This window comes from Schistocerca serialis, chromosome 4, assembly GCF_023864345.2.
Source record: "Schistocerca serialis cubense isolate TAMUIC-IGC-003099 chromosome 4, iqSchSeri2.2, whole genome shotgun sequence".
Lineage (NCBI taxonomy): Eukaryota > Metazoa > Arthropoda > Insecta > Orthoptera > Acrididae > Schistocerca > Schistocerca serialis.
Genome location: NC_064641.1, coordinates 299,136,938 through 299,148,952, shown reverse-complemented (window position 1 = coordinate 299,148,952; position 12,015 = coordinate 299,136,938). Strand labels below are relative to the sequence as shown.

General features: G+C 43.3%; 1 long non-coding RNA gene across 3 annotated transcripts in view; it reads right to left on the bottom strand.

Moving 5' to 3' along the window:
- The window catches only part of LOC126473941 (uncharacterized), a 1,011,672-nt gene that overhangs the window by 400,906 nt on the left and 598,751 nt on the right, over positions 1 to 12,015 (bottom strand). Inside the window, exon 1 of one of the 3 annotated variants that reach the window (XR_007586541.1) lies at positions 4,428 to 4,509. The exons of the other annotated variants lie outside the window; for them this stretch is intronic. This is a non-coding gene — a long non-coding RNA (uncharacterized LOC126473941). Of the gene's footprint in view, positions 1 to 4,427; positions 4,510 to 12,015 lie in introns of those variants that run through there. 3 annotated transcript variants of the gene reach the window in all.

Sequence of the window (12,015 nt, the reverse complement as noted above, 5' to 3'; positions counted from 1 at the left end):
TAAAATCTACAAAAGTTGGAACACATTTCAAGTTTCCGATTTTCTTCATTTCTATTATGCTCTTTAGATATTGTACTTGCTGTGAACAATACCCTCCCTTCCAAAATTCTACTTGATATTGTCCTACTTGTGGGTCGAGTATTCCTTCAATTCTCTTTAAAAGCGCCGCGGGCAAGATTTTCTATGTCACTGGCAAGAGGGAAATTTCTGTGTAATTAAGCAAGAAATCCTCGTCAATACATAAAAAATAAAAGCCCTTACCATTTATAAATCTTCTTTAAATATTTTATTATGTTTTGTATTACGTTTTGTAATATTTGTTGCTGAATGAAATGACATTAAAAAGAATAATAATGGTAGCTTGTTGTTTAAGTACCTGCTCGCGTAAGGTAAAGGTTTCGAGTTCAAATCTCAATCGGCACACAGTTTTACACTACCAGTAGGTTCCATACCAGCGCACACTCCGCTGAAAAGTGAATAATTCATGCTGGTACAAAAAATTAATTACGTAACTAGTTTTTTTTATGATAATTAAAACTTTATGACAGACCTTCTTATTGGTCGACACCGGCCTATCTTATTCGCCCAGCTGTTACCTCGACGACAGTGAGGACGTTATGCACGCAGGTGGACGCCTGCCGCTCAGCGACCCCGCGCCGTGGTTGGCTGTGCCGCGTCACAGACGGCCGTGGGGGAAGCGAGTGCATCCTGAGAAATGTAAGTCGGCCGACCTTTAGCTGTGGTCGCTTTCGAAGCAGCCGGCTGAATCAGCACCGGTTGCGCAAAAACGTCAACGTCCTGGCCTCGGCTGCTTGGCAGCGCGCCACTGGCCAGGTGACATTTAGAGGAGTCAGCAGCACTTCTCACGCGCCTTCTCCTATTTATATAGCACGCTTCTAGTCTCTTCACTGTACTGCTAACCGGCGTGTTCCTCGTTTAGACAACAATCCATTCCGCTAACGATTTGCAGGGATACGTCAATCAGACAAGCAGCAATCAAAGAAGCAGCTTTGTAATGTGATGACTCTCCAGCACGACTGTGAAAAGGCTTTCGAAAGGTGTGACATTGGCTCCCAATGGGCGGAGAACTGAAATACCTTAACCTGGGAGGATGACGTCAAATGAACAGAGGTAGGCCATCAGCCAACTCGTGAAGTAGTTCTGGGAAGACAAAAAGAAAAAGGCTGTACCACAGTCTTAAGCCCTAAGCAATCTACAACTGGACAAAATCAACTTGTCACTATTAATTTAAAAACGAGTTTAATAATTATTAGTGACTCCCTTGCGCCTAATTTACGGAGCAAAGTTTATCGAAGGAGGCTTTAATACTAGAAACAGACACTCGAAGATCTTTTCTTTGTTTAGCTGACTTCTACATTTTGTCTTCAAAGCACACGACGCAAACAATCCCATTTAACCAAGATAGGAAGTTGAAAAGGGTAATAGTAAATTGTAACACTATAAGAAATGGTTCAAATGGCTCTGAGCACTATAGGACTTAACATCTATGGTCATCAGTCCCCTAGAACTTAGAACTACTTAAACCTAACTAACCTAAGGACATTACACAACACCCAGTCATCACGAGGCAGAGAAAATGCCTGACCCCGCCGGGAATCGAACCCGGGAACCCGGGCGTGGGAAGCGAGAACGCTACCGCACGATCACGAGCCGCGGACGTAACACTATAAGAAATGTCAAACAATGGATCGGCGATGTGAAATAGCAATACATTTACTTGTAACCTGTAAGGTTTGTAAGTTTGCATATAACAGCCAAAGCCCGAAGACCAGCCAGATCGCGAACTGGCTGGCCATATTATTTGAAAGAATCGGCGTATATCCGCGAATTAGCCAAAGCGCGATGTGATTGCTCATACGTTGGGAAATCCCTGGCTGAATCGCACTGCGTACTGTGATGAGGCAACAAAGTGGAGTAGGCAGCACTTCTCTCTCTTTTTGTTTCGCACTTCGCCCATTTGTGAAATTCCGTGAAATGTAATGGACGCCCCCCCCCCCCCTCCCCTCCCAATCACTTGTGGTATACTCTCGCCACGTTATATAGAAAATATATTTACTATATATACTTAAAGCTTGTCTTTCATATATTAAATGTCCGCCCCCGGTAGCTGAGCAGTCAGCGGGATAGAAGGTCAATCCTAAGGGCCAGGGTTCGATTCCCAGCTGGGGCGGAGATTCTCTCCGCTCAGAAACTGGGTGGTGTGTTGTCCTAATTGCCGGCCGGGGTAGCCGAGCTACAGTCTGGAACCGCGAGACCGCTACGGTCGCAGGTTCGAATCCTGCCTCGGGCATGGGTGTGCGTGGTTTCCTTAGGTTAGCTAAGTTTAAGTAGTTCTAAATTCTAAGGGACTGATGACCTCAGAAGTTAAGTCCCATAGTGCTCAGAGCCATTTGAACCATCTTATTGTCCTAATTATCATCATTTCATAACCATCGACGGGCAAGTCGTCGAAGTGGCGTCAAACTGAAAGATTTGCACCCGGCGAACGGTCTACCCGGCGGGAGGCCCTAGTCACACGACATTCATTCATGTATCGAATTTCTTCTGTGAAAGCGGACAGGAAAATGATAACATTATTTTCACTCTATCGGCATTCGTGTGCTTCCTCTCCTGCAATCTGTATAAAACACTCTACTATCAAACATTAGAACATACACGTGAACTGAAGAGCTTTTTATTTGTGTCAAACACTGATTAAAAACACTTAAATAAAAACATGTTTTGCCCGCATCTCGTGGTCGTGCGGTAGCGTTCTCGCTTCCCACGCCCGGGTTCCCGGGTTCGGTTCCCGGCGGGGTCAGGGATTTTCTCTGCCTCGTGATGGCTGGGTGTTGTGTGATGTCCTTAGGTTAGTTAGGTTTAAGTAGTTCTAAGTTCTAGGGGACTGATGACCATAGATGTTAAGTCCCATAGTGCTCAGAGCCATTTGAGCCAATTTTTGAAAGACATGTTTTTACAGAGAAACTGTTATTACATACATTTTTACGACGTGAAAACACCTTGCTTTAAAGACACCAACCCCGAGTAGGCCCCAGTATTCACGTTCATAACCGTCGGACCGAGCGACAAAAAGGTTCCTGAAAATAGCAGGCCTAACTGTTTCGACAGATCGCTAAAAAAACTGACCTTTTACTGATGCAGACTAACTTCACTGAACCTTACTATTCATATGAGAGATAACACTGATTGTACCGTCTTCCGAGCTTAATCGTTAAGTACCTTCTCAATTTTTAATTTTATATGAGCGCTAAGAGAATTCATGTCAGTGAACTTTCACAAAAGATTAACCTCTCTCTGGGATGTTCGTTTCTACCTGTCTGCAGGCCAACTAACACACACATAATAAAAGTTTTGGTACAAATTCACTTTAAACACAATTACATACATTTGTGAGCTGCAGATTATCACGACTCTTTCTCAACTGACATGCGTGAATTCGGCCGCTCTGGGAAGGAACTTCGCAAATGCAATCTGGCGCTTGTGCGGCACGCCTTGCTGATCGGGGAAACGCTGGCATACGCACCTACAATGCATTCAGTTCAAATCACAGTCTCCATAAGGACTTGTGCGTACTTTAATATCGTCTATGTTCGGCATGAATTTTATGAAACAAAATGTTATCTTTTATAATAACGGCGTTTCTGAATTAAAAAGTCAGTGTGAGATTTTAATTGACCTAACCCTTTAAATGAGAAGTGGTGAGGTCTTGCCGACTAATTTTCTCCGTCTTAAGCTCACGTAGTTAATGGACCTGCCCTAAATCAGTAATCGAACATACCGGTACTAATTACTTGGTAGTTGGGCCTAGGCTGATCACATGTAATGACATTTGATCTCAGTTGTTCCTATGATTCTTCCATAGGCTGACCCATGGCTACTTCACACGGGAACGATATTCACGCGCCGACTAAGAAAATATGACGTTATTGAATTTGACGGGAACGGAAACCTTATTGCACCAGTTACGGAAGACAAAAGCGCTATTTTGTACTATGTCCGTACAGAAGAACTGTTCGGAATATTGCGCGATACTCACTTGAAAATAGGACATGGAGGTCGCACACGGATGGAAAAACTGCGATACTCACTTCAAAAAACGACATGGAAGTCGCACGCGGATGGAAAAGGAACTGCATTTTAAGTACGAAAATGTCACCAAAGATGTCATTACTCTGTATCTTCTCTTACGAAAACTTTGTCAGACTAAATTGTATAATCCAAAGAAAGGTTTACTTTCCAAACCTCTAATATTTAAAGAATTTAAATCAAGATGTCACGTAGGTACGATAGGCATGCAAAGTAGCCCTTACGGGGAAAGAATGTTCATACTCAATTACCAAGATCACCTAACCAAGTTTATATTATTCCGACATCTGAAAAGCAAAAGAGCAGAAAAAGTTGCTTACCATTTGCTTGACATCTTTACAACTATAGGTGCTCCAAGTGCGCTGCAGCCAGAAAATGGTAGAGAGTTTTCGAACAAAGTGATAAATGAGCTAAACAACATTTAGCCTGAACTGAAACTGGTACATCGAAAATCCAGATATAGACAAAGCCAAGATTCCATCGAACGGGACATCCAGGATGTACAGCATATGATCATAACATGGATGCAGACAAGTAACTCAGGACATTAGGCTGAGAGTCTTAGATTCGTCCAATTCATGAAAAAAGTTTTATTCTTCACAGAATTCAGCAGTCGCCATATGAGGCAATGTTACGCTATAGCGCAAAAGTGGGGCTGAGCACTTCAAATCTGCGTAAAGAAATTATTGATAACACAGTGACAGAGGACGAACTTGAGAAAGTCGAACAAGAAATGGAGGATACCGTAAATGTAGAGACTACTCCCAACAATGAAACTGACGCAATGGAAGTCGAACCACCGGAAAGTCGAGACCAGTTACCTGACAATAACATGGTAAAAATACTCAGTGTGGTTTGTAATGAAGAGTGTACAGCAGCTCATTGTTGCATATCCTCGGGCAAAGAAATGCATAAATTACTGGAAGAAGTAATGAAGCAAAAGAAGGATATGGAGGGAAAATTATTTGCAAACTTTGTTACAAAAAAATCAGAAAGGAATGTGTAGGAGCCCATGACAATTTTCAAGCACAAGGTGTAATGGTGCTTAAAAATTCAGATGCAAAATTCCCACCCGCAAAATTTGGAGAGAATGTTCGCATCCACATACCAAATGTTGACAGGGATCGCGGAGATCCCCCAAGCGCTCTTGCAGTTGCCATGAACGTCGAAGGCACAAGCTGGGAAGAAAATATGGTGTTCTCAAGCAACCACATTCCACAAACGAGTTCTCTGTTCTACACAAGAAACTGTTCACGCTGGAATCAGTGGCTAAAGAAGAAAAATCATTACGAACCATATCCTCTTTACAGTTACTGACACGTGCCCAAGGAGACAATCGCTGCAACTGCTCTACTACACCCGTCACAAATCTTTGCAAAGGCAGAAATGGGAAAATATTGTGTAATTCCAAATGTCATAAAAGTTTAACTTGTTATAATCAGTGAATAACAAATAGCTGTATTAAAAAGGAATTATAAAGTGAAAAGATTGTATAAAGTTTGTATTTTTTGTAAATGAGATTATCCCGAACTTGAGAAAATTCGGACATGGACCGATCAATTTACAGCGATTTGCGGAATCCATGATGATTTTTATAGATGGGATTTTCATTCTCAAAAAACCACATTTGTTGACTTGTACAATCTGAAATTGTTCTATACATTTGGTTTCATTCTTTCTTCGTAGTTTGGGCGATCGGTCCAAGACACTTCGCGTAGCCGGTCGAATCCCGAAATCAGGAAAAGAATGGACATTGGCCAGCCTGTTTAAAGCGACACTGGTCACTTCGCAACTTCGCCTGCAACTTCCCTTTTTGACCAATTTCGGAATATGGCCGTTACATATGTTGATTTTGTTCCGTTAAACCCGACGTGTTGAGTCGTATCTGCAAGGAAGTCTTCAATTAAATTGGTAATCTGGTCCAATAAATAGTAAGTTCGTATTTTTTTCACCAAACGGCAGTGCACGACGGTGTCAAATGCGTTGTTGATGTCAAAGAAAACGGCATCGTTGTCTAAAGCTCTATGCCTCTCAAAGAGTAACAGAGCGAGATGAGTTTCGCAAGATCTCTGTTTGCGGAATCCCTGATGATTTTTATAGATGGGATTTTCATTCTCAAAAAACGACATAATTCTTTGAGTATAAAACACGTTCCATAATTCTACAACAGATAGACGTCACCAATATAGGCCTGCAATTATGTACATACTGAAAGCAACACGCAAACAGATCAAAATAAGTTAAGATGGAATGCTAGCGAAAGTGATTAAGAGTGCAATTTGCCGCGTTAGCTGTTTTATTGTAATCTCTCAGAGACTGGTACCTTCCCCCCTATTCTCCTGACACGGCATCAGTGAGTTCTTTCTTCGCATGGCCGGCCGAAGTGGCCGTGCGGTTAAAGGCGCTGCAGTCTGGAACCGCAAGACCGCTACGGTCGCAGGTTCGAATCCTGCCTCGGGCATGGATGTTTGTGATGTCCTTAGGTTAGTTAGGTTTAACTAGTTCTAAGTTCTAGGGGACTAATGACCTCAGCAGTTGAGTCCCATAGTGCTCAGAGCCATTTTTTTTCTTCGCATGAAGACACCACTGCGTGGCAGACATTTCTTGTTGCACTACACGTGGAATAGACGCCAAGGGCCCTGACACAGTGGTAACACCGGTTCCGTCGTTGCACCGAAGTTAAACGCTGTCGGACGTGGGTAGATAACCGTCCGGGTATTCCGACCGCTGTTGGCACATGGGATACACTCACCTCTTGTGAGCCTAACTGAGGAGCTACTTGATTGAGAAGTAGCGGCTCCGGTCACGAAAGCTGACAACGACCGGGAGAGCGGTGTTCTGACCAAGTTCCTCTCCATATCCGCATCAACAGGCGCATATCGCTTAGGATGATATGGCGGTCGGTCGATACCGTTGGACCTTCCGAGGTCGGTAGATGGAGTTTGAGTTTTTTTTTATATTATTATTAAAGGTTGAATACGTTCAGAAGGATTAACACCATAAAGTATAACGGCCGAAGCTTTTTTTGGCGTGATGAGATGATAATTAAAACTTCATTTAGCTAATTGCATTTAGCGTGCGTGCATTTAGCATGGTTTCGACGATACAGTAGTAGAGCGTTTTCCTTCCACTCCAGAGGAGGAGGAGGATATTAGTGTTTAACGTCCCGTCGACAACGACGTCATTAGAGACGGAGCGCAAGCTCGGGTGAGGGAAGGATGGGGAAGGAAATCGGCCGTGCCCTTTCAAAGGAACCATCCTGGCATTTGCCTGAAGCGATTTAGGGAAATCACGGAAAACCTAAATCAGGATGGCCGGAGACGGGATTAAACCGTCGTCCTCCCGAATGCGAGTCGAGTATGCTAACCTCCATTCCAGATACTTCAGAGTCGTGAACAGTGCGCTTCTTAACTAACCTTCGTCAACGCTGAGCATGCTGCATGTGTTTCTGATTTCATACCGTAAAAAGCATATTTCGGAGTTTTTCCCAACGCGCAGAACAATAAAACGCTTGTCAGATATTCTAAACGTGAATTTACGTAAATTTACACCAATCAGATGAAAGAACGCCATCTGCATCGCATACAGGGCATCTTTCTCTTCAATAAGGAGTTGGGAAACGCAATATTGGATTTCAATTGAAGCCCACATTTGGTGGGTTTCATATAACAACTGACGTCTGTGTGAATAAATGCTGCTTCACAGCTTAGGCACAATGAAGATCTCTGAAAACGTGTGGTTGTTGGTACGATTTGCTGACGTGAAACATCATACTGATGATTAAAAATTTTTCATTTTACAACTGGGTGTTAATGAAAAAATGCCGTTTCAAGGCATCCAGTTATTCTAGATCTATCAAAAACTTGTTCTTGGTACGATATGCTATGACTAAATGACAGGCAACAGTGAGTAACGTTCCGGCAATTAAAGCATTCAGGAGATGGTAAGATATAAAACACAGTAGTACATTTCGGGAGTTCAGCGTAGCGTAACGCGAATTGTGTCATAATGTTGTTATTGTGGTCTTCAGTCCTGAGACTGGTTTGATGCAGCTCTCCATGCTACTCTATCCTGTGCAAGCTTCTTCATCTCCAAGTACCTACTGCAGCCTACATCCTTCTGAATCTGCTTAGTGTATTCACCTCTTGGTCTCCCTCTACGATTTTTACCCTCCACGCTGCCCTTCAGTACTAAATTGGTGATCCCTTGACGCCTCAGAATATGTCCTACCAACCGATCCCTTCTGTCAAGTTGTGCCACAAACTCCTCTTCTCCCCAATTCTATTCAATACCTCCTCATTATTTATGTGATGTACCCATCTAATCTTCAGCATTATTCTGTAGCACCACATTTCGAAAGCTTCTATTCTCTTCTTGTCTAAGCTATTTATCGTCCACGCTTCACTTCCATACATGGCTACACTCCATACAAATACTTTCAGAAACGACTTCCTGACATTTAAATGTATACTCGATGTTAACAAATTTTTCTTCTTCAGAAACGCTTTCCTTGCCATTGCCAGTCTACATTTTATATCCTCTCTACTTCGACCATCATCAGTTATTTTGCTCCCCAAATAGCAAAACTCATTTACTACTTTAAGAATCTCATTTCCTAATCTAATTCCCTCAGCATCACCCGACTTAATTCGACTATATTCCATTATCCTCGTTTTGCTTTTGTTGATGTTCATCTTATATCCTCCTTTCAAGACACTGTCCATTCCATTTAACTGCTCTTCCAGGTCCTTTGCTGTCTCTGACAGAATTACAATGTCATCGGCGAACCTCAAAGTTTTTATTTCTTCTCCATGCTTTTTAATACCTACTCCGAATTTTTCTTTTGTTTCCTTTACTGCTTGCTCAATATACAGATTGAATAGCATCGGGGATAGGCTACAACCCTGTCTCACTCCCCTCCCAACCACTGCTTCTCTTTCATGTCCCTCGACTCTTATAATTGCCATCTGCTTTCTGTACAAATTGTAAATAGCCTTTCGCTCCCTGTATTTTACTCCTCCCACCTTCAGAATTTGAAAGAGAGTATTCCAGTGAACATTGTCAAAAGCTTTCTCTAAGTCTACAAACGCTAGAAACGTAGGTTTGCCTTTCCTTAACCTTTCTTCTAAGATAAGTCGTAGGGTTAGAATATGCCATAATAATCAATGTTATTTAAATAAAAGTGCGTTCTCTCTCTGTCTCTTTCAGGTGTGAGTTTGTTCGACTGGCTATATCTACAAGAGAGTTTGTACTACTTGTAGTGACACATTTTGCAGTTTGTTGATTGAAGCCTTGTATTTCACATGTTCTAAAGGCTCTACTACTGAACAAAAAACAGTGGTCAGGACATAATGGTTATACCAAAGAGCGAGAATGAAGAAATGATTTTTCTCTTATGTGGGAGACTACCGTAAATTCGTATCCCATTATTTGTAATCTGACTTTTATAAACTGGTGTCCTTACTGACTGAACATGGAATATTCCTTTTTGCCTTATAACATGTGCATGGTAACTGAAGTTTTATTTATGTGTACTGTAGACAGCCGGCCGGAGTGGTCAAGCGGTTCTAGGCGCCACAGTCTGGAACCGCGCGACCACTACGGTCGCAGGTTCGAATCCTGCCTCGGGAATGGATGTTTCTGATGTCTTTAGGTTAGTTAGGTTTAAGTAGTTCTAAGTTCTAGGGGGCTTATGACCTCAGCAGTTGAGTCCCATAGTGCTCAGAGCCATTTGAATCATTTGTATTGTAGACACAACAAGGGAGGAAACGTGCTTTTTAATAGAGCTGACTTAGCTATTTAAGGGCGTCCATTTGTTAAACAAACTGCGTGGTTTGTGAGACAGATACGGCCGACAACTGCCGCTGGTATGGAAACGAGCGTTTGGCGTCATTGGCCAGCAGGCCTCTTATGGGGCAGGTGCGGCCGCCTTGGTGCATGTCTAATTACATTCGACGCCACATTGGGCGACCTGCGCGCCGGATGGGGATGAAATGATGATGAAGACAACACAACACCCAGTCCCTTAGAGGAGAAATTCCCCGACCCAGCCAGGAATCGAACCAGGGCCCGTAGGACGGCAATCCGTCTCGCTGACCACTCAGCTATTGGGGGTAGACACTGCCGCTGGTGCGCGCTGCAATCGTGTATATAAGGCTGAGACACACGTACCGTGGGCGCAAGCCGGATTGTTTCTCAGCGTTCAGCAGCACGGTGGAGATGGAGTCAGCAGGCTGCACGTTGAGTACCACGACGCGTGTGACGACGGCTTTGGACGGTGAGGTCGCGACCGTGCTAGGTCCCGCTATGGTACGACGCTGCATTCTCTTCGGGAGGATGGCTTTAGTTCCTCATACAGTCATCGAAATTTAAGTTTTGGATGGTTTCCCTAAACCGTTTACGGTAAATGCCGGGACAATTCTTCTAAAACAAATGCTAGTTTTTGCTTTGTCTTTGAAGGTCTCATTGTCGAAGAGACGTTAAATTCCGATCTTTCATTACGACGCGCGGGTCTCTTCCAATGAAGTACACGCCGTTCGCCAACTAACTTCTTCGCTGCGCACAATATTCTACACCCTACCAGCAGCAATGGGCGCTTGTTCAATAGCAGACACAATTAAACGTTTCAAAATAACTTTACAAAATTTACACCCCGCTAGAATTAAATGTTCTGTTAATTCACACCGCTTTTAGAACGTTCAACTGCAGGGTACAATGCCGTAAAGAATGCTGAAACGCTATGAACTTCTCTTAACTTAGGAAATTAACGAAAAAACTTAATCCCATAAAGCCGTTAAAAATGGCAGGCTTTAACTTCACCAAGCGAACAGTAACAGGAAAGTAATTAAACAAGGCAGAACCAATACGACATTCAGTTGCATATCGACGGCGGGTAGGAGGGGGTGAGAGGAGGAGCCGGAGGAGGAGCACGAGGAGAATACAGCATTTCGAAAAAAAGAACACTGAAATCAAGAACGGAAGGTAACAGAACGTGGCGTATCAGGAAGACATCACCAGCAGACTAGCTGGGGTAAAGGGAGCGGCCTTCTATTATTACAATATCTGCCTGAAACTGTGTAAACAGATCATGAAACTGCACAACAGGATGAAGATATTGAATGAAAATCGAACGGGAGGACTGAAAATACGTCACATGTGGTATGAGAAACATATCAAAATTATGTTAAATTACAAAATGTAGTGCAAGACAAGAAAACAACCTCTATGAAAACAGTCTACATTGCGTTTGAAGCTGACTGTCGGACGATTCTATTTCCGCCAACGTACATTGCGCGTACGACGAAGATAAGACGCGAGAAATTATGGCTCATACGGAGGCATATAGATACTTGTAGTAGTGGTACAGGGTACGACGTACCGAACATTGGCTTTTGGAGTGTCTCTGTAGAAGTACATTTCACACATCCTGCGGTCAGACGAGTACTGATAAGACATTTATGATTAAAAGAAAATAAAAAATAAATTGTTCAAATGGCTCTGAGCACTATGGGACTTAACTTCTGAGGTCTTCCGTCCCCTAGAACTTAGAACTACTTAAACCGAACTAACCTAAGGACATCACACACATCCATGCCCTTGGCAGTATTCGAACCTGCGACCGTAGCAGCAGCGCGGTTCCGGACTGAAGCGCCTAGAACCGCCGGCCACCTCGGCCGGCTTTAATAAAATCGACGAACTATGAAAGTCATGAATGTCGACCGTGAAAGACCTTTTCTGGACCGTTTATTTCTGCATCTACACTTCGCCAGTCACCCAGCACCGTGTGGCCGAGTGAACTTCGCATACTACTGTCGCCCCCCCCCCCCCACCCCCCACCAAATCCTGTTCCAGTCGCGAATGGTTTGCAGGAAGAGCGATTGTCGGTAAGCATTCGTATCGGTTCAGACC